Source organism: Schistocerca americana, chromosome 2 (genome assembly GCF_021461395.2).
Source record: "Schistocerca americana isolate TAMUIC-IGC-003095 chromosome 2, iqSchAmer2.1, whole genome shotgun sequence".
Taxonomy (NCBI): Eukaryota; Metazoa; Arthropoda; class Insecta; order Orthoptera; family Acrididae; genus Schistocerca; species Schistocerca americana.
In genome coordinates this window covers 939,163,501-939,186,962 of record NC_060120.1, presented here as the reverse complement: position 1 = coordinate 939,186,962, position 23,462 = coordinate 939,163,501, and positions in this window count along the sequence as shown.

Genomic DNA, 23,462 nt, shown 5'->3' with positions numbered 1-23,462 from the left:
GTAATGCTTCAGGCTATAAGTGATAACAAGTTTCGAAAAGATTTGAAATTTTGTATGAAATTTGGTGGAAGCCGCTAACTGTTCCCATTCTCAAGTACCGATGAAGACAGTCTGTGCAAAAATTTGCGCGTCGTGAGTTGCACTGCTCACACACACACACACACACACACACACACACATATATATATATATATATATATATATATATATATATATATATATATATATATATATATATATATAACTTTAGAACTTGTGTTATTGTGTTAAATCTTTAAGGAAAGTTTATGACAGAATTTTAGGTTTTTAAGTTCGGTCAACAATTATATTAAATAAGGAAAATCAAATCATTGTTGTGCGTGGAAGCTGTTATATATGCAACCTGCAATTGGAAGCCCGGGTGACCATTTTGGTCTTCAGCTGTGTAGATCACTCAACGGCGGCCGTTTTGCTGGCGACGCTGGCCATTGTGCAGCTTTTAGGCTGTCTAACAGAAGAGGCTCAGCATGTTGCCTCCGAAGCGGGCCAGCTCGTATCTTGAACGCACTGCACTAAGGCAGTGCAGGACGCTGGTTCCGCTTAGGGGAACTCCGTAAGTGCGAGGCGAGACGGAGATCGTCCTCTGGCGACAGCTAAGCCTGCCGGAGCACCTGCGCGGCAGTCCATTTTACGGGGATCACTCCACGACTCGCAGCACCGCGGTCTTCGGTCGCGTCGCGATTACCGAACGCAACCGAGTGCTTCGGGCGGAGGGGATTCGAGAGACCGCTTGGGAACTCAGTCTGGAAGTTTCACCTCGGGCACACCACTCTGGGAAAGACCGTATCCAGGCGTCAGAGGGCACCGCCCGTCGCAAGGCGACAGCCACTCTGGGTGCGATTTTCATCGCGACGGAGCAGGCGAGATTGTGCAGGCACTCTGGTGCTAGAGGACAGTTCACTGTGCTCGTAACGAGGAAGCTGTGAACCCACTGTGAAAGAGGGCACCGAATGGCTTCAGGGAGGTGCTACTGCGGTGTGTGTCCAAGATAATAGCGGTCCCGTTTCGTAAGCACTACGTTGTTGTTTTACTGTGTCGCGTTCGCTCAATCTTCCGTTCACGTGGCAGGCTTGGTTAACTGATGGTTAGTGTTGCGAATATCTTTAAGACCACTGGTTCCCAACCTTTCGCATTCGGGAGGACGACGGTTCAATCCAGCGTCCGGCCATCCTGCTTTAGGTTTTCCGTGATTTCCCTAAATCGCTCCAGGCAAATGCCGGGATGGTTCCTTTGAAAGGGCATGGCCGATTCCTTCCCCATCCTTCCCTAATCCGATGAGACCGATGACCTCGCTGTCTGGTCTCCTTCCCCAAACAACCCAACCCCAACCTTTCTTAGACCATTAGCCCTGAGTGCAAGTAGATATTAGCTGTTATCCCCCACCCTCTGCCCCTGCCGCCTTTTGCCCCCCCCCCCCCCTCCGCCACATTATCACCAACTTTAGCACCTAACTAAACTGTAGAATGTAAGATTTTATTTGCAACGCTTTTTTTTTTGAAAATGATGGAAGGTGAAAGGCATTTAGTTCTTGTGTGTGGGAGGGGGGGGGGGGGGGGGAAGGGGAGTTTTAGAATGAATGACAAAGTAATCTGTGGCGCGTTACAAATGCTACCCACAACTCCTTCTCAGATAAGAAAGCTAACTATCCACAGTGAGGGTACACACTTGTTACAAAACACACTTCCCCTGCACTGCTTCTCCCCATTGCGGCACTTGCTTGACCTCCACACTGCAGCCGGCCCCTGTGGCCGAGCTGTTCTAGGCGCTTCAGTCAGGAACCGCGCGACCGCTACGGACGCCGGTTCGAATCCTGCCTCGGGCATGGATGTGTGTGATGTCCTTAGGTTAGTTAGGTTTAAGTAGTTCTAAGTTCTAGGGGCAGATGACCTCAGATGTTAAGTCCCATAGTGCTCAGAGGGAGGAGGAGAGGATACTGGTGTATAACGTCCCGTCGACAGCGAAGTCATTAGAGACGGAGCACAAGCTCAGAGTAGGGAAGGATGGGGAAGGAAGTCGGCCGTGCCCTTTCAAAGGAACCATCCCAGAATTTGCCTGGAGTGATCTAGGGAAATCACGGAAAACCTAAATCAGGATAGCCGGACGCGGGATTGAACCGTCGTCCTCCCGAATACGAGTCCAGTGTGCTAAATAGGGCTCAGAGCCATTTGAACAATTTGCACACTACAACCTGATTCAAAACCAACAAAGTGAAAACGTGTACACTATACTTACTGTTCGTAAACGACTTGATTGCTTCTTCTGAAGTGCCAGAAATTGGTAGAGTACAGGCTGTTAATGGTTGGTGTCTGATCACGGCCACCAGCAGCAATAACAATAATAAAATAATAATAATAATAACACTGCGTACAGCACTATAATAGCCCTTATGTAGTTAATGCTGTGTCGTGCTGTCAATTAATACATTTATTTTTTTCGTAACCAGAAATGAAGCAGTTTCTGGACTACTGCAGGTACTGTCCACAGTTTGGAGAAGACATTTTCTTGAGATGTCTAGCATTTGTTCGTTTATGTCTCACTTTTACCATCAGCGATATGTCCGCGGCTCATGGTCTCGCGGCCGCTTTCTCGCTTCCCGAGCAAGGGGTCCCGGGTTCGATTCCCGGCGGGGTCGAGGATTTTCACCTGCCTCGAAATGACTGGGTGTTTGTGTTGTCCTCATCATTTCATCATCATTGATGAAAGTGGCGAGATTGGACTGAGCAAAGTTTCGGAATTTGTACGGGCGCTGATAACCGCGCAGTTGAGCGCCCCACAAACCAAACATCATCATCATCAGCGATGTACGGGGCAAAGCACAAGTGTGTGTGTAGTGGGTGGACTATGTGTGGAACCTGTAACCTCCACCGCATTAGTGCTACTAATTGAGAAAAAGTAATTCTTGGTAACTTACATAATCAGTGCCAACGGCTTTGCAAGTCAGATCCCCTAAGTTAAGCGCTGTCGGGATGGGCTAGCACTTGGATAGGTGACCGTCCGGTCTGCCGAGCGCTCTTGGCAAGCTGGGTGCACTCAGCCCTTGTGAGGCAAACTGAGGAGCTACTTGATTGAGAATTAACGGCTCCGGTCTCGGAAACTGCAATGCGGCCGGGAGACCGGTGTGCTGACCACATGGCCCTCTATAATCCGCATTCGGTGACGTCTGTGGGCTGAGGATGACACGGCGGCCGGTCGGTACCGTTGGGTCCACCAGGGCCTGTGGACGGAGTTTACGTTTTACATAATCAGTATTAGAGGCTTACAAAATTGTGATAATCATAATGATCTTTTGAAAATAATGTAGTTTCGTGGCTGGAACAGGGTCGAATCGTTAGTTTTTACTCCTCAGAAAATTTCATTTTACCCCTCAGGGGGTAATTATCCCCAGGTTGGGAACCACTGTTATAGACATTATCCGCAGAATGGAAGTGAAGCATGGCGTATTCTTTGAATGAGAGGATGTACACATTGAGTTTCGCAATTCCTGTTATAGACTTCTAGTGTTTGTAGAGTTTCGATAAAGAACACGCGACTGTAAATGCTCCGTTTGGGTGTAAAATAAGTTTGAAGATCGAGTCACTTTCAGATCTCAGAATCACGGTACGCACGCAAACTGAGAAGAGGGCGTCATCGTCAGTCTCTGTTGTCATTATGACATCGCGTACTATTTTCGTCCGACTGCAGCAACGATGCGAGAAACTGGTACGTTCGCAATGAGGAGGGTTGGCTGTGGTATTCCACGGACGCGTTTCACTCTTGACTGGGAAGAGGACGTCCGTGAAGCAAGACAGCGGCTGACGACGAGTACTGGAAGCCTTGCCCGTGCCTTGGGCTCCTGAGGAGCGTGCGTACCGAGAAGCTGGAGATTTCAAAGTGCTTCTATCTTCAAACTTTTTTTACGAGGGTTTTCCAGAAAATACAGGGTTATTACAAATGATTGAAGCGATTTCACGGCTCTACAATAACTTTATTATTTGAGATATTTTCACAATGCTTTGCACACACATACAAAAACTCAAAAAGTTTTTTTAGGCATTCACAAATGTTCGATATGTTCCCCTTTAGTGATTCGGCAGACATCAAGCCGATAATCAAGTTCCTCCCACACTCGGCGCAGCATGTCCTCATCAATGAGTTCGAAAGCATCGTTGGTGCGAGCTCGCAGTTCTGGCACGTTTCTTGGTAGAGGAGGTTTAAACATTGAATCTTTCACATAACCCCACAGAAAGAAATCGCATGGGGTTAAGTCGGGAGAGCGTGCAGGGCATGACATGAATTGCTTATCATGATCTCCACCACGACCGATCCATCGGTTTTCCAATCTCCTGTTTAAGAAATGTCGAACAACATGATGGAAGTGCGGTGGAGCACCATCCTGTGGTACGTTTAGCTCCCTGCTTGCTCTATTCGTCGACTTCCGCGGGCTACGCGTGAAACTTGCCCGCACGCGTTCAACCGTTTCTTCGCTCACTGCAGGCCGACCCGTTGATTTCCCCTTACAGAGGCATCCAGAAGCTTTAAACTGCGCATACCATCGCCGAATGGAGTTAGCAGTTGGTGGATCTTTGTTGAACTTCGTCCTGAAGTGTCGTTGCACTGTTATGACCGACTGATGTGAGTGCATTTCAAGCACGACATACGCTTTCTCGGCTCCTGTCACCATTTTGTCTCACTGCGCTCTCGAGCGCTCTGGCGGCAGAAACCTGAAGCGCGGCTTCAGCCGAACAAAACTTTAACAGTTTTTCTACGTATCTGTAGTGTGTCGTGACCATATGTCAATGAATGGGGCTACAGTGAATTTATGAAATCGCTTCAATCATTTGTAATAGCCCTGTAAGTTCCGAGCGGTCGCGAAATGGAAACCACAGTGAAAACCAGAAACGTTTTATTTGCAACAGTTAGGTACACCTTCCACCTACTTCTCTAAATAGTCGCCACTCCAACTTCGGGTTTTGTAGTAGTGTTGTATCAACTTTCCAATGTCCTCGTCATAGAAACCAGCCGCCTGTGCTTTCGGCCATTTATCTGCACCGGTCTGCAGCTCGTTGTCTGTGGAAAAATTTTGTCTCCCTAGCCAGCGGTTCTTGTGAGCAGAGATGAGACTCAGGGGGAGCCAATTGCGGACTGCATTGCGGGTGGCCAAACACTTCTCATCGGAAACGCTTCAGGAGCGTCTTAATTGCCTCCTGCAGTGTGCGACCGAGAATTGACACGGAGAAGGAACTGCTCGGCAGTTGTGTTATGTGGGCTGCGTGACACAGGCGAAATCTCTAACCAGGCCCTCATACTTGGCGGGAGACGCTATTCCCTTTGCATCTTTACGTGCTCACTGTTCACTCAAAACTGAAAAGAGCGACGCGACACGATCGACGGGCATACTAGAGACACTGCCCAACACATCTGTGTAAATATTTAACGCTTTCCCGGCGTACTGATTGTTCCATAAAAACACGGGAGAACTGTCGGATGTTAGTAACGTCCTGCCACGATATTTCGGCGCAGAGTCTTCTGGCCATCTTCAGGTGAGTGTCACTGTAGTAGTACTGGCGAGTACGCGCTGAGCTCTGCTATTTAAAGCCATACTGAGATTACAATGCTCATGCGCTGCTCATGGTGCGCGTTCATAACAATTCCTCGCGCCCTCCACGGTGAAAGCTTGGCGTATCGATATCAGGTGGATTTTCATCTTTATGCAGATAACTACGTCGACTGTGAAGTTTCTCTATAATTGGATTCCAAGCAGAGTTTAGCTGATAACCGCTGTCTCGATTGATGAGAGTCTCGTTGTCAAACAATCTTATTTCCACAGATTCATTGAAAATCGAGCTCCAAAAGTTTGATGTATGGGCCAAAATTTTTGTGCCGTTGTAATTCATGGAGTGGTCTGTGGAAATACAATGTTCGGCGATTGCGGGCATGGTGGGTTGGAGAAGGCGAGTATGCCGTTGGTGTTCCACAATGTATTCCTGCACAGTTCGTGTTGTTTGCCCTATATATGATTTGCCGCATTCACACGGAATCTTGTAAACACCTGATTTATGCAGTCCCATGTCATCTTTAACGGACCCCACCAGTGATGAAATTTTGTAAGGAGGGTGAAATATGACTCTCATTTGATACTTTCTCAATATTCTGCCTATCTGTGAAAAAATATTCCCAATAAATGGTAGATAAGCAGTCGACCTGAAGGCCTCTTCCTCGTCCTTGTTCCGTCGTTTGTAGGTCTACATCACTCTGTTCACTTGCCTAGTTGAAAAGCCAGTCTTCAGAAATACTTTTTGCAGGTGTTTCAGTTTCGCTTGAAGACTGTCAGCGTTAGAGATGGTATGGGCACGGTGAATTAAGGTTTTGAGAACGCCCATTGTTTGTACTGGATGGTGGCAACTAGTAGCTTGCAGATTCAGGTCTGTATGAGTGGCATTTCTGTACACCGAGTGACCAAGTGTGCCATCGCTCTTACGTCGCACCAAGACGTCTAAAAAGTCAAGCAATCATCTTTCTCTATCTCCATGTTAAACTTTATGTTTTCATGTATGGAGTTCATGTGACGTAAAAATTCTTGGAGACGGTCCAAACCATAAGGCCACACTATAAAAGTGTCGTCAACGTATCGCCAAAATACTGTCGGTTTAAAAGTGGCAGAGTCGAGTGCTCTCTTCTCAAAATCTTCCATAAAAAGATTGGCCACCAAGGGAGACAAAAGACTCCCCATGGCGACACCGTCAGATTGTTCGTAAAATTCGTTGTTAAATATAAAATATGTAGAGGAGAGAGTGTGCTCAAACAACGCTGTAATGTCTGCGCCAAACATATTGCCAGTGAGGTGTAGTGAGTCTACAAGAGGCACCTTTGTGAAAAGAGAAACCACATCAAGGCTGCAAAGCCGTCACTTTGCAGCTGTAGTGACTGAAGTCGGCTGATGAAATCACTAGAATTCTTTATGTGATGTGCACTCTTGCCTATCAGTGGTTTGAGCAAAGATGCCAAGAATGCCTAAGATCCACAAGGAAAATGTGCCAAGAATTTTGCTAGGTCGTAGGTGGCTGCTCCAATGCTACTCACAATTGGACGTAACGTCATATGTGGACCATCTGTGTAAAGCTTTACCGGATTTTCCCTGTGGTTTCCATTTCGCGAGCGATCGGAACTTCCTTTCTGTACAACCCTCGTACATCTAAAACGTATAATTCCCGACGTGGCTTCCTTATCGAAACTTTATCTACTTAGTCCCCGCTAAATCCTCTAGGTCCTGTAATAGGAAACGTGAAAAACCATGTATAGTTGAAGGTATAGTCACCCATTCCATTCCTTGAATGAGAGGTATGACTGTCTTAAATACATACGTCAGAGAAAAGATGTTCGTGACTGAGAGTAGTAGATAAGTGGTGAGCAACCCACTGTTGGGATGTGTTTTAAATCGTAGTTGCTGATACCGGAGCTAATGATACAGTGATTGTACAGATGTGAGTAGCACTCAGACGATTCTACCTGTTGAGGTGGAGACAGGAAATCCACGGAACGGGCGATGCGAAGAAAAGGGCTCCATGAAATCTAAGAACGCGAAATGTCAATGATTATAAATGTATTGTAATTGTTAATTATCAAGCAGAATATCAGTTCTGTTATGTACGCTGTACAGAAAGGCAGTATACGAGTAAGTAGCTGTCCTCATTTATCATGTACTGACTTGTAATTTTGAAGTCAATATAAGGAGGTGAATTGAACCTCACTTCCTATTTATGTGGTAGAGTGAATGAGAATGAGAAGTTAATTTTTAGCAGCTTTATCTGCAGCCCTTGGATGGGTGACCATCCGGGCCGCCATGCGCTGTTGCCGTTTTTCAGGGTGCACTCAGCTTCGAGATGCCAATTGAGGAGCTACTCGACCGAATAGTAGTGGCTCCTGTCACAGCAAACCATCGTAACGACCGGGAGAGCGGTGTGCTGACCACACACCCCCTCCTATCCGCATCCTCAAGTGAGGATGACACGGCGGCCGGATGGTCCCTATGGACCACTTGTGGCCTGAAGACGGAGTGCTCATCTGCAGCCTGCAAGGAGGCGAAATCTGAGCCAAGTTGGAGGAAGAAGGCACAAGGATTCAGGGCACAGACTAGCTGGACCCTGATGAGTAACACTTAACGGCGACCGAATATTCAGTAAGCAACATTCATTGTATATAAAAGGGATGCTCAGGTTGCAACCCATTAAAGTGTTTGGTGCATTAGGTGAAGTATAACAAACCACCACGCAGCCCAAGCCAGCCTGAAACACTTCAAAGGTTACATCTGTACATTAAAGAAGACTCGTAAAATTCCAGATAAACAACTACAAAACCCCAGTTTTCCTGCAAACCTCGGTCTTCAGAAGCTGCTAACAAAATGATGGTCCAGTGTCCGTAATCCTTCAGTTCGAGTTCCGGAAGCAGCTGCAATCATTTTGCAGAAAATTACAGCTAGCCCGAAAGAAACCTTCTAGGCTGCTTTCGCAACACACAGGTGTTAAACGTATGTCTTCCCATTCTATACTTAAGACCTTACACACGAAACCTTACCGCAGTCTATGCGGTCAGGAGGTACTTCCGACGGACAAGGAAAAGAGTTAAGTATTGCGAGTGCCTGCTTAAAAAGGTTATGGATGTCGAAACTGACTCCTCTTCACATAGCGTAGGCTAAAAGTGGGTCAGCATACATAAAACGGTGACACGAAAAGTATCTTTTTTTTAACGCAAACAGTGTAGCAGTTTTCTGCCAAACTATTTAAGCCGCTGCGTCGGTTGTGACGGTCGGCGTGGAAATAAACGCACTGCAGCGCCTCGTAAAGCCTGATTTACACAGGACCGAATGGAGCCTAACACAAGCGAACGAGCATTCGCAGACAATTCGCCAAAGTTCACTATCTTTCGCTTGTATCCATGAACAAGTGTTCATGCTAGACGGAACGGAAGAGCATGCGAGACAACCAACGCAGCCTGTGAAACGCTGCGTGTGGCTACAGCCACGATATTCATATTGAGAAAGGATTCGTGTGCATGACGAGTACACTATTTTTAATGTCATAAGCAAAACGGCGTAGGAAATGAAGAAATAACGTGTCCCAGTTTGTACGTAAGAGTGAAATGCATGGAGATAGTCCTCTTAACACGTTGTGGCACCATCTTTCCTTAGGATTATTCCACAACTTTGCACATATGTCGGTTAAAGCTTTTCGCTGGATCTAATTATAATTCAGCAGGAAATTTAAGAGAATACTAATTACGCACAACCAACATAAGCTGAAGAAAGGCTAGCATTTATACTCTCATTGTTCGCAGATGGAACCATTTACGTTAGTGACTGTTTCACATTTCAACAGCTGCTGTCGCCGGAGGATTACTTATGTCTGACGTTTGCGAAGCACTTCAGCTACTTTCTTAAAGTACATATGAGAGGGTGCTGAAAAGTAAAGCATGAGAATTTGTTTTTTACCGTTTTCTGAAAACTCTTGACGCTTTTTAAATAAAACAAGCGTTATTAACATTTTACGTCTTTATGCTTCATGCCTACATATTTGTAGCCCTCTGACGCTAGAGAGCTCCGAATTGTAGTGTGTAACATGGCTGTGTGTAACCTATGGCGGTGCGTGAGGAACTGTGTGCTGTAATCGAGTTTCGAATTCGAAGAGTTCGTCCACACATGGAACGCTCTCTCCTTTAGCACGACAATGTCAGATAACACACTAGGGCTGCGAATCTGCAACAGTCCGACACTTTGGGTTCGCTGTCATCGATCATCTTCCATACAGTCCCGACTCAGCTCCATCCGATTTTCATCTGTTTCCAAAACTTAACAGTGGATACACCGGTCCCCGTGAGATCACCGAAGTTAAGCGCTGTCGGGCGTGGCCGGCACTTGGATGGGTGCCCATCCAGGACGCCATGCGCTGTTGCCCTTTTTCGTGGTGCACTCAGCCTCGTGATGCCAATTGAGGAGCTACTCGACCGAATAGTAGCGGCTTCGGTCAAGAATACCATCATAACGACCGGGAGAGCGGTGTGCTGACCCCACGCCCCTCCTATCCGTATCCTCCACTGAGGATGACACGGCGGTCGTATGGTTCCGGTAGGCCACTCGTGGCCTGAAGACGGAGTGCTTCCAAAAGAACACCTTCGAGGACATCACTTCGAGAGTGCTGAAGTGGTGCAAGCAGAGGTGAGTTTGTGACTTCGTCAACAAAGACAAATATACTACAGTGACAGTGTCAACAAGCTGGTCCCTCGTTGGGAGAAATGTGTTTGTCGCCAGAGTGACTTTGTTGAGAAATAAATATGTAGACATGAAGAATAAAAGTGTAGAATGTTAATAACATTCCTTTTTATTTAAAAAGTTTTACACGTTTTCACGCACAAAACTGAGGCATTAATTTTAAGCAGGCCTTCGTATGGGGAACATAATGTCAATTAAATATGATTAAAGAAAGGTGAACTATACGTACGACCTGTCACAAAGACTACTTGATGAAATCTACTCCATAATTTGTTAGAGGACGGGAATGTGATCCTGGGTACACCATTTTTATTTACCATCACAAATCTCTAATAAAACAACGATGCATCAGCCATACAATTTCAGGCACCTCGATTATACGCAACAAATACGATCAAGTTCAAATGGTTCAAATGGCTCTGAGCACTATGGGACTTAAACCTAACTAACCTAAGGACATCTCACACACCCATGCCCGAGGCAGGATTCTAACCTGCGACTGTAGCGGTCGCGCGGTTCCAGACTGTAGCGCCTAGAACCTCTCGGCCACCAATGTCGGCTACGATCAAGTCTCTCGTATATTATTAATTTGAATCAGCATAATCGGCCTTGATAAGCGCCTATCCCGGGACCCACACGTAGTTGGACTTACCTATCTAACGGCTTGCAGGGGCAACAAAAAACGGATTTTCAGTATTTCATATAAACAGTGACCGAATTTAAAAATTTTAAATGTGGGCGTAATATTTTCAATAAGAAGTATAATCTTACGTGCATTAAGACAAATATTATAGTTACAAATTGTGTATACAGCCTGAGGCAGTGTAACTCACCGCGGACGAATACCCAGTATTTGAGGATAAGAGCACTTAATGACTTGTTACAAACTTTACACATAAATTCAAACCTTTGCGAAACATATTTCTTCTTTAGTACTAACACTATCTGCAACACATCACCCAGTGTTTGATAGTGAGAGAAATTACCGACTTCCATCAAACTTTAAATATGATTTCAAACCTCTTCTACAATGAAATTATAATTAAATGGACACCCTAGCTGCAAACAGGCGTTGATACACTTCATTGTGGACATGTTGAAAAATGTGTGCCCCGACCGGGACTCGAAACCGGGATCTCCAGCTTACATGGCAGACGTTCTATCCATCTCAGCCACCGAGGTCACAGACGATAGTGCGCCTGCAGGGACTTATCCCTTGCACGCTCCCCGTGAGACCCACATTCCCACGTTCACACCACTGCATTCGTAGTGCGCCTAATAGATGTTTGCCCATCATACTCATTACTCGTGGCATATTAATCTACCAAGTCCGTACGAGTTCGGGGACAGCGTGGTGTGGACATGTCCCCAATGAAGTATATCAACGCCTGTTTGCAGCTCGGGTGTCCATTTAATTATAATTTCATTCTAACAAAGCTGCATGGTTATCAATGGTAACTGTTCTTTCGAGAACAGGTACTACCGAAACATATACTCTTCTACAATGTTTGCCGTTTACTGACTATGACATCGAACATTTAACAGAATAACTCATTAGGTAAATAATCAGAAGTCTGAAGATTTTTTGTACGTGGTAGTTCGATTCTTTAAAGAATCTGGTGTTTACTGATAAACACGTTTTCGCATTTGTTTATTTCCAAGGAAAGTTATTGTGCGGCTCCTTTTTATACAGAAAAAAACTGACGCTTATTCCTTCCCTTCCCGCCTGATGAAAGCGCCTAATAAATTTATCGTCTTCCTCACGTTCCCCACGGACGTTTGAGCGCTTCGGCAACGTTCTTCCAGTCATATTTCTTTTCCTTCGGCATTTGTGCTGTGCATCCCTTGGATCCCACAAGCACCTCTGGTATTTACATTCTAATACCGCCGACATTACGTTTTCTCCTGTTCACTTTGTCGACTAACGCTACCAACAGAAGCAGACAAGAGTGCAGGCGAAAGCTTTCTGTACTGCTAGGGCCGAGCCGGCCGGTGTGACCGAGCGGTTCTAGGCGCTACAGTCGGGAACCGCGCGACCGCTACGGTCGCAGGTTCGAATCCTGTCTCGGGCATTGATGTGTGTGATGTTCTTAGGTTAGTTGGATTTAAGTAGTTCTAAGTTCTAGGGGACTGATGACCTCAACAGTTAAGTCCCATAGTGCCATTTTTTGCTAGGACCGAAGCGGAGAGGAGGCCAGCTTCATTTTCTGGTTTGCTACAAACCAGGGGTGTTCAATCCACGGCCCGCGAGGCGCATGCGGCCCAAAGCAAGTATCAGTGGGGCCCAAGAACTGAGCATCTGAAACATGATCGGGAAAAAAAAGTGCAAAACATTCCGTTTATGTAGAATTATGGTCGAATGAATATTTTCAATCTGAAACTCACGCCACACGATGCTATTCTCTCATTGGTCTATCCCATGTTTTTTCCAACGGTTACTATGAATGTTTACACCGTCTTCGGCCAATGTGGCCCAGGTAAGCTAAAAGGTTGAGCACCCGTGCTATAAAACCGACAACCAGCGGAACACCAGCGAATGCGAACCGCGCACGACCGAATACAGTTCGCTCGCACTAGCCTACCGATTGAACCAGGGGGAATTCTCGTTCGCTGCCGCACGTTTGCTCGTGTTCGCTGAGGTGTAAACCAAGCTTAAGAGGACGCGGATCCGGCAGAGTCCTTATAGGGGAGGGAGAGGGTGGTCTTGTGGACCCACAGTGTAATGAGGCGGCGGCATTCCTCGCCAGCTTTATAAATGTAAATGACTGTCCCCGCCACCAGCTCTTGATATAGGCGGATTCCTTCGCCACGCAGCGCTGGCGCGACAAGTTATTGGCGCGCGCGCGCGTACGCCAGCTGCCTGCGTCGCTTGCAGTTGATTACGCCCCGGAATCCGCGCCCGCGCCGTTCTCTCCCTGTACGATTCGCCTGTAGTGCCTCTTCCCTCTCTCCCTGCGCACTTCATGCTCCATTACTGCGCGCGTTCGTCTGTCGTTCCACGTTCCGCCTTTGCGCTTCCCGCAGCAGCCGACAACAGAGCGAGAAACGCTACGAGGGCGATTGCAGCAGAGCGTGGTGTGCGCCAGACAGCAAATTTTGCATGTAAAGTAATTCGGCACTAGTTTTTGCTGGGGGAGGGGAGGTGATTTCGCGCGCACGGAGTCGCCGGCGCAGTGAGACCGCGGTAGTAGTCGCGCGTTAAACGGAACGTACGGCTGGGCAGTCCGAAATGTAATCTGGTGGCCGCGCCGAATGCCCGACTGTGAACGGGGCAATCTGGGCTAGCAGTCCCCAGAGGTACACGCTGCGGCTTCTTGGTGTTTCGCAACGGCTGGAAATGGGCCCCAAGATCAGAGATGAAACGTTATGTAAGAGTACTGTGATAAAAACGGGCCGCTGTTATCCGCCGAAATACTGGCCACTACAACTTTCTCACCTCAAAGAAATTTCTGTCTCCTCAACGGAACTAATGTCAGGGAAGCAGTAATAGACGGCGGAATGGTCTCACGTAGGAACTCGTTACGGTGCAGTTATACCCGCTTATTTTATTGCCCCCTCCCCTCCCCCCGAAGATAATCTCAAGGGCGGCCGGAGTGGCCGAGCGGTTCTAGGCGCTACAGTCTGGAACCGCGAGACCGCTACGGTCGCAGGTTCGAATCCTGCCTCGGGCATGTATGTGTGTGATGTCCTTAGGTTAGTTAGGTTTAAGTAGTTCTAAGTTCTAGGGGACTGATGACCTCAGCAATTAAGTCCCATAGTGCTCAGAGCCATTTGAACCAGAATCTCAAGCAGGTGTGTCCAGCCTTTTAACGTAGCCTGGCCACATTGGCGGAAGACGTTCTAAACATTAACAGCAACCGCTGGAAAACACATGGGATGGACCCATGAGAGGATATCGTCGAGTGGCGGAAATTTCAGACTGAAAATATTCATTTGACCATAATTTTACATAAACTAATTTTATGGACCTTTTTTACCGATTCTGTGACATATGCCGCACTGATACTTGCTTTGAACCGCATGCCGCCCGCGGGCCGCCGGTTGGACACCCCTGATCTAAAGCGAAATATGGTCTATGTTGTACGAATGCGGGGTGCCTCGCGTATTCGTATAACTGGTTCTCCTGGATGGACACTGAATCCAAAAGCTTTCGCTAGATGGGAGTGCCGAGGTAATCGGTGCATTTCCGACAAATACTGTGTCCGGGTGGCGGAACTGCCTAATAAGCAGGGTATCCTGGGTTCGAGTCCCGGCACGGCACGCATTTTCATTCGTCGCCGCTCATACCGCATAAAAGTCTCGGTGCAGCTGATATTATTATTTCCTTCCCTTTCCTTTATCCCCCCTCCACCTTAAATTTACGTAGAAACAGGGCAAGTAAAAATGAATCCGTTGCTAAGTAAGCTGACAAAGAGGGAGAAGTGTGGGAGTTCCTTTTAGTAATCTGTACGTTGAATTATGTTTTATGTTATTTCAAATTTGTATTCTAGAAGTTTGTAACAGGGACAGAACGTGATGTTTATCCTAGGCAAGACTTCGCTTTCAAAATATTAAGATGCTTAAATAGCTCTGGGAAGTGAAACATATACGATATTCAATTCAGATACGAAGGGAACAGAAACATTTGAAACGCCGTGCTACAGAAGACTGCTGAAGATTAGATGAGTAGATCACGTAACTAATGAGGAGGTACTAAACAGAATTGGAAGAAAATAAAATTGTGGCACAACTTGAGCAAAAGAAGGGATGGGTTGATAGAACACGTTCTGAGACGTCAAGGCATCACCATTTTAGTGCTAGATGGAAAGGGGGGGGGGGCGAGACTAACCCAACCGGGGGAATTTTAGAAAGAGACTAAGAGACAAAAAACGGTAAGCGGATTGAAAAGGATGTAGGTTGCAGTTGTTGTTCGGAGGTGAAGAGCGTTGCATAGCTTAGAGCAGCATGAGGAGCAGTGTCAGTACACTCTTCGGCCTGAAGACCACAGCAACAAGAAATCGATCTGAGGAAGAGTTGTACTAATAAATTTAATAAGTCAGGAACAACTGACAGACCATTACAAGAATCTGTGGTAAAATCTGCAGTGACGTCGACTATCGAAACTCAAAGCAAGAGGTCGACCACCGCCAAGATGCTGCAAGCCAGTGCAGCGTATACGAGGGGGGAATGCCAACGGGCCCGAAACCACACCTCTTGTAGTTCCCAGCTGCCACTGCTCCGCGGCCTTACGATAAGATTAGTTACTATCGTCCAGTCAGTTCAGAGTACTGTTGTCACGCTGGCGATTGGAACAGTTCGTGTTGTGTACCAAGCCTAGGGTTCTTATCAGGGTTCGCTGCACTACTTTACCTTATAATACTATCTTCAAAGTTTACTCGCATCAATAGGGTGGACTTGCCGAGCAATTGTTATCTCGCAGCATAATTGTTATTTGATTACTTCATACCTCAAGTGTTTCGGCCACCACGTATCAAACAACCTATTGTAAACTGTCACAGTTACTGCGATCCATGAAAGTTAAGGTGTTCCTTAGTTAATAAAGATTTTTGTGTTTCACGTGAGTTAATCGCGTACTGCATTCTTTTCTTAGATCTTACACAACTTAAACAAATGGCAAGCAGTCATTATGAGAAGTCACAGATTATGTTGATTTAATTACATTACAAGAAACAGAAGATGAACGAAAATGTAATAAATGCCCAGGGCGTGACGGTGTTAATATAAAGTTGGTTAAATATGGTGGATTATTGGTCAGGTTTATAATTCTACATCGGATCAACACCTGTTTGTTGAACACTAAAATTCCAGAAGAATGGCGAACATAAAAGTGTTGTCACAGTTTAAAAATGGTGACCGCGGCTAAATTTCAGATTACAGAGGTTTCGGGCATGTACGAGAGCTTGCTGAAAAGTAATTCCTCCGAATTTTTAATCTGAAAACCTGTAAAGGTTTTTAAATAAATAAAACGTTATTGCCATCATGCATCTTTATTCTTCATGTTACATACAGTATTTACATCTCAACACAGTCACCCTGGCGACAAACACATTTCTCCCAATGAGAGACCGGTTTGTTGATGCCGTCACTGCATGTCTGAAGGAACGTATATTGTAAAATTATTACTACAGACCTAAATGGGAAAAACGACGATGATACTACTATAGTTGAGCACGTTTCTCTAATTAATCCCGTTGCTGTAATACAAGTAATGTTGCGAGCAGTAGGGCCGTACACAGTGTGGCGTATGCAGGTTGCGATCAGTCCGAAAAGCGTGCATGGATAGCCGAAATGGTTAAGGCGACTGCTGTCGATAAGCGGGAATTCCAGGATCGATTCCCGGTCCGGCAAAATTTTCACGTGTCACCGATAGATACTATTTCTATACATAAAACAGCTGAAGTCAAAGAACTCGCAATTGGCGAATAAATTTCGCATTATTAATACAGCTCCAGATACTCACCACTGTCTGATCCTCCAGACACCGTACATTTTTTCCTTTTCTGTGTTGCCGTACTCACCATCCTGTGGTTTGCTGGTGGGAACAGCAGTGGACTCACGAACCGCGATGGATTTATTGAACGCAGCAGGTTTGGTGAACGGACATCTTTTTCTGACTTGAGAGTTTTCTTTTGTTAGTCAGACCGCAAACCATTGCACATGTGTTAGCTCTCAGGAAAGCAACAGAAAAGTATTCCGTGTTAAATGAAGTTTGTAATTTTTTTATAATTTCTTGGCATTTATTGACTCCAAGTTTTCGTGCTAACTTATTCTCAGAATGTTACTGAAAAATGGAGAAGTGGGGGGGGGGGGGGGGGGCTCATTACTTTCCTGCTCCCCTGCCCCCGGCACCCTGAATACCGCGCTGTGTGAAATGTAACACCCAATAATCACATCCATGGGACTGGGTGGGCCACAGACAGTTATAGGTGTACAAGAAGCGTGGTCTGCAGAGGGACCTCGTATTCCCACAGTCCAAGTATTTGACGAGTGGCCCAGCTTGTCGTGAAAAACACTTGCCGACCTATATCGGGTAGCCACGTGCTGTTCGGCTCGATTCCTCCGAAAGGGTCAGATATAAATAACAAGCGCACAGATCACGCAAGCCACTGTTCCCCTCTGCCTTCCACCACCCCTCCGCCCACACCACTCACAACAGCGAATGGGCCTCCCCAGTCAGGTAAGGAGTAATGAAGTACAACATTCATTACATACACTCTCGCACAAAGATGGATCACAAGACAGTTCTCTGGCAGTTGCCCTCTGGTATTTGCTTTCCTGTTGCATCGGGATTCTCGATCTACATATATACTCCGCTAGCTACCAAGTGGTGTGTGGCGGAGGGCACAATTCGCGCCAAACTCCCCCCCACCTCCCCCTCTGTTCCACTCGCGGATCGCGCCAGGGAAAAACGACTGTCTGAACGCCTCAGTACGAGCTCTAATTTCCCTTACTTTTAATGGTGAGCATTGCTCGATTGAAATTTGGTGATAAAAATATATGCTCTACATTCTCGGCGAAGATCGGATTTCGAAATTTAGTGAGCAGCCCCGTTTAGCGCGTCGTCTATCTGTAAGTGTGTCCCACTTCAAGCTTTCTGTGAGATTTGTAACGCTCTCGAGATGGCTAAATGTACCAGTCACCAATCTTGCCGCTCTTCTTTGGTCCTTCTCAGTCTCTCGAATCAGACCCAACTGGAAAGGGTACCATACAGACGAACAGTACTCCAAGACTGGATGAACTAATGTAATGTAAGCAATTTCCTTTGTTGAAGGACTGCATCGCTTCATGATTCTACCAATAAACCGCAATCTAGAGTTCGCCTTGCCCGTTACTTGTATAATCTGATCATTCCAAATGGTTCAAATGGCTCTGAGCACTATGCGACTTAACTTCTGAGGACATCAGTCGCCTAGAACTTAGAACTAATTAAACCTAACTAACCTAAGGACATCACACACATCCATGCCCGAGGCAGGATTCGAATCTGATCATTCCATTTCAGATCATTTCGAATAGTCACACCCAGATACTTGACGGATGTTACCGCTTCCAAAGACGGGGCATTTATTTTGTGCTCGCACATTAATAGGGATTTTCGCCTTGTTATACGCAGCAGGTTACAATTACTAAGAGATAACTGCCAGTCATTACACCACGCATTTATTTTCTGCAAATCCTCATTGATTTGTTCACAACTTTCGTATGATGCTACTTTCCTGTAGACTACAGCATCATCGACAAAAAGTCTAATGCCGCTGTCAATAGCATCAACCAGATCGTTTATGTAAATCGTAAAAAGCAACGGGCCTATTACCCTGCCCTGGGGCACACCTGAAGTTACGCTTGTTTCTGTGAAGTCACCCCATTCAGGACGACATACTGCTCTCTGTCTGTTAGAAGACTTTCTATCCAATTGCATATGTCGATCGGATAGCCTGTAAGTGAGCCGGCCGCGGTGGTCGAGCGGGTCTAGGTGCTTCAGTCCGGAACCGCGCTGCTGCTATGGCCGCAGGTTCGAATCCTGCCTCGGGCATGGATGTGTGTGATGTCCCTAGGTTAGTTAGGTTTAAGTAGTTCTACGTTCTAGGGGACTGATGACCTCAGATGTTAAGTCCCATAGTGTTCAGAGCTATTTGAACCAATTGAGCCCGTAAGCGCGCACTTTTTGGAGCAAACGACAGTACGGAACTGAGTCGAACGCCTTTCGAAAGTCGAGAAATATGACATCAACCTGGGAGCCGGTAATATAGCCTGTTGTATATCATGCACAAAGAGGGCCAGCTGTGTCTCGCATGACCGCTGTTTCCTAAAAACGTGCTGATTTCTGCAGATGAGCTTCTCAGAGTCTAGAAAGGTCATTACGTCTGAACACAAAATATGTACCATTATTCTACAACAAATCGACACACTCTTTGAGTCAAAAGTCTTCCGCTTAAATCAACGTCCCATATTTAAACAGTGGGGATGATTATAATTAAAGTTCCAGTTTCAAAACGCTGTAATAAAATACCCGCTGCTCAGAATGACGTAAAATTTGAACGGAATATGTAAGAAGGGAAATGTTATGGAAACAAAAATCTGATGTAAAATTTTCCCTCTAGACGGCGCTGTAAGCGTTATAACGTAAATGAGTTCGGCTACAAATAACAAATGGATCACAATACAACGGCTCGGTGTGAGTTGCATATTAAACCAACCATACCGCATAGATTTGGCATTCAACCGTTGTGGTACTGTAAGTTAGGTAAACTCAACCACCACGCAAAGGCGCGCGCGTCGGATGGGAAAAATAATTTTTTTAATTGTCCTGACTTGAAAAACCCATAAAATCAATGATATTGCTGGTTGTCCTGAGGCCAAAAATGACATAAAAAGCAACAGTGAAATCGGATTTTAACTGTCGTGATACTGGCGCAAGACATGTTCAGTATGTTGTCCACCGCTTTCTGTCACAAATTGAAATCTAGAAAGAGCATGTTCCGCAACAGATCGGAATGTCACGTTCATAACACGTTGCGAATTGCGTGCCTGTAATTCAGCTACGTTTGTAAGCGGAGCACGGAACATAGCATCTTTCAGATAACCTCACAGCCAGAAGTCACACGGATTGAGATCAGGTTATCGGGACGACCGGGCTGTGGGAAAATGACGGCTGATAATTCTAGCATTTCAAAAATGCCTTTGCTGCACCTGCATCACTGGCTGTGTAATATGCAGAGGAACACCATCTTGCATAAAACTGATCCCACTCACACATCCGCGCTGTTTAAGGGCCGGAATAACGTTGGTGTGCAAAAGATTCTTATAGCGTTTACCAGTGACGCTACAGGCAACATGATCAGCACGACCCATCTCCTCGAAAAATGTAAAGAACAGCCGTGTACCCCGCGTCTTTTATTTAGCATATTCTGACGCAAATAGCTCCATCTATTGGTAAAATTTTTGTTAATTCTTTTTTCAGGTTACCTTCCATTTATAAATTACAAAGCGCAGCAATCCGTCGTCCTTTTTTTGTAGGTTTTATTACGCAAATCCAGATTTCGGCTAGTGCCTAGCCATTATTAATACAAAATTTTCTAATCTCGACGCATGTTAGTTCCCTGTTGTTCGGGCGTCAGTCACAGTTCTTTGAATACTTGGGATTAAAAAATGTTGCATTGATAATGTCGTGGCACTAGCCGAAATCTGGATTTGCCTAATAAAACCTACAAAAAAAGGACGACCGATTGCTGCGCTGTATAATTTATAATTCTTTTTTTTCCTTCTTTTTTTTCCTTGTTGGGAGTCATTGAGGGTATGGCGTTGAAAAACAGATGAATCACAGTGGACGAAATCACCAATACTTTACATATCAGTCATGGTTCAATGCATTACATCTTACACGACCGGCTAACTTTTCGGAAAGTTTGTGCTAGGTGGGTACCGACAGCATTGTCAGCGTAGCAAAAGGAGCAAAGGATGAATATTTCTCTTGAAAATCTGGCCCGTTATCATCGCGACGAAGATAGATGTTTGCAGCAAATCGTTACTGTAAACGAAACGTCGGTGCATCATCACGAAACGGAAAGTAAGGCGGCGAGCATGGTTTGGAAGCACCCATCACCACCAGAAGGTAAGAAATTTAAACGTCAGCCGTCATCTGGTAAGATTCTGGGACATGGAAGGTGTGGTAGCCGTTCATTTCACCCCAAGAGGCGAAACTGTTAACAGTGAAAATTATTTTGAAATGTTGCGAACTAAACTGAAACCTGTAATCAGACCTAAACTCCGCGGAGAACTGCGAAAAGGTGTCATTCTGCAGCAAGGTAACGCTCGTCCACATCCAACGGACGGCCGAAACAACAAAGAAGTTGGAATTCGAATTGTTGGAACACCCGCCATACAGTACAGACCTGGCTCCAAGCGATTTCTGTTGGTTGGTTGGTTGTTTTTGGGGAAGGAGACCAGACAGCGTGGTCATCGGTCTCATCGGATTAGGGAAGGACGGGGAAGGAAGTCGGCCGTGCCCTTTCAGAGGAACCATCCCGGCATTTGCCTGGAGTGATTTAGGGAAATCACGGAAAACCTAAATCAGGGCGATTTCTGTGTCTGGACCATTGAAGGAAGCGCTCAGAGGAAGATCATTTGCAACCGACGCAGAAGTCACTGATGCGATGTAAAACCGGTTACAGCTGCAACCAAAACTCTTTTTTTCCGACAGAATCAAAAAACTAGTGAAACGCTGGACGAAGTGCGTTGAAGTGCAGGGAGGTTATATTGCAAAATAATGTATGTTTCATCACCAGAATAAATCTCTCTTTTCTCTAAAGTCCCCTTACTTTTTGACTTCCACTCGTATACTCACCTTGCAGATGCTGTAATGGTGTTCTTGTGTTGACCGCTGCGCTGACACAATTGTTACAGGAGTGTCACTTCTGCCCCGCGTTACGGAGGCTGTGATAATGGGATCAGCGAGTAGCGCGGAGACAGGAATGCTTGCTAAGTGAAATATTCTTCATTATTCGACGTTTGTCATACAACAGGTCGACGGCTGCGGTACAGGAGCTGACCGTGGCTAGTGGCAGCGAGTTAGTCTGCTGACACAGCAGAATGCTGAGACATCGTAACAGCGGCTAGCCGCGACGGCGACCTTGCTCATGCAACAAGGATGTCTGCTCCGTAGCATGGTGTGCTTGCAGCTGGATGATGAAGGTACCTGACAATGACGCGCTGACGTTCTGAGTGGAACCCAAGACGCTCGAAGCCTATCTGCAGTGCCAAGCTATTGCACCCACTGAGTGGCCTCGCCTCGGCAGTACCAGTTCGAAGCCTGGAACCGTCAGGGCTACCTGAGTCGATTGTGCTGCTCGATGAAGCTGTAGCTTACTGGCTACACTTCCGAATGATGACTGGCACGGAGACTCGAGTTGGAAGAATGCACGTACCCACGTAGTGAAGCTACCGGCTGAACTGGTAGCATGTATACACTATGTGATCAAGAGTATCCGGATACTTGGCTGAAAATGACTTACAAGTTTGTGGCACCCTCGATCGGTAATGCTGGAATGCAGTATGGTGTTAGCCCACCCTTAGCCTTGATGACAGCTTCCACTCTCGGAGGCATACGTTCAATCAGGTGCTGGAAGGTTTCTTGGGGAATGCCAGCCCACACTTCACGGAGTGCTGCATTGAGGAGAGGTATCGATGTCGGTCGGTGAGGCCTGGCACGAAGTCGGCATTCCAAAACATCCCAAAAGTGTTCTGCAGGATTCAGGTCAGGACTCTGTGCAGGCCAGTCCATTACAGGGATGTTATTGCTGTGTAACCACTTCGCCACAGGCTGTGCTCGATCGTGTTGAAAGATGCAATCGCCATCCCCGAATTGCTATTCAACAGTGGGAAGCAAGAAGGTGCTTAAAACATCAATGTAGGCCTGTGCTGTGATAGTGCCACGGAAAACAACAAGGGGTGCAAGCCCCTCCATGAAAAACACGACCACACCATAACACCACCGCTTCCGAATTTATTTTACTGTTGGCACTACACACGCTGACTGATGACGTTCACCGGGCATTTGCCATACCCGCACCCTGCCATTGGATCGCCACATTGTGTACCGTGATTCGTCACTCCACACAACTTTTCTCCACTGTTCAGTCGTCCAAAGTTTACGCTCCTTACACCAAGCGAGACGTCGTTCGGCATTTACAGGCTTGATGTGTGGCTTATGAGCAGCTGCTCGACAATGAAATCCAAGTTTTCTCACCTCCCGCCTAACTGTCACAGTACTTGAAGTGGGTCATGACGGAGTTTGGAATTCCTTTGCGATGGTCTGGATAGATGTCTGCCTACTACACATTACGACCCTCTTCAACTGACGGAGGTCTCTGTCAGTCAACAGAGGAGGTCGGCCTGTACGCTTTTGTGCTGTACGTGTCCCTTCGCGTTTCCACTTGAATGACGCATTGGAAACAGTGGATCTAGGGATGTTTAGGAGGGTAGAATGACACAAGTGACACCCAATCACCTGACCACGTTCGAAGTCCGTGAGTTCCGCGGAACGCCTCATTCTGCTCTCTCACGATGTCTGATGACTACTGAGGTCGCTGATGTGGAGTACCTGGTTGTAGGTGGCAGCACAATGTTCCCAATATGAAAAACGTATATTTTTGGGGGTGTCCGGCTACTTTTCATCACATGGTGT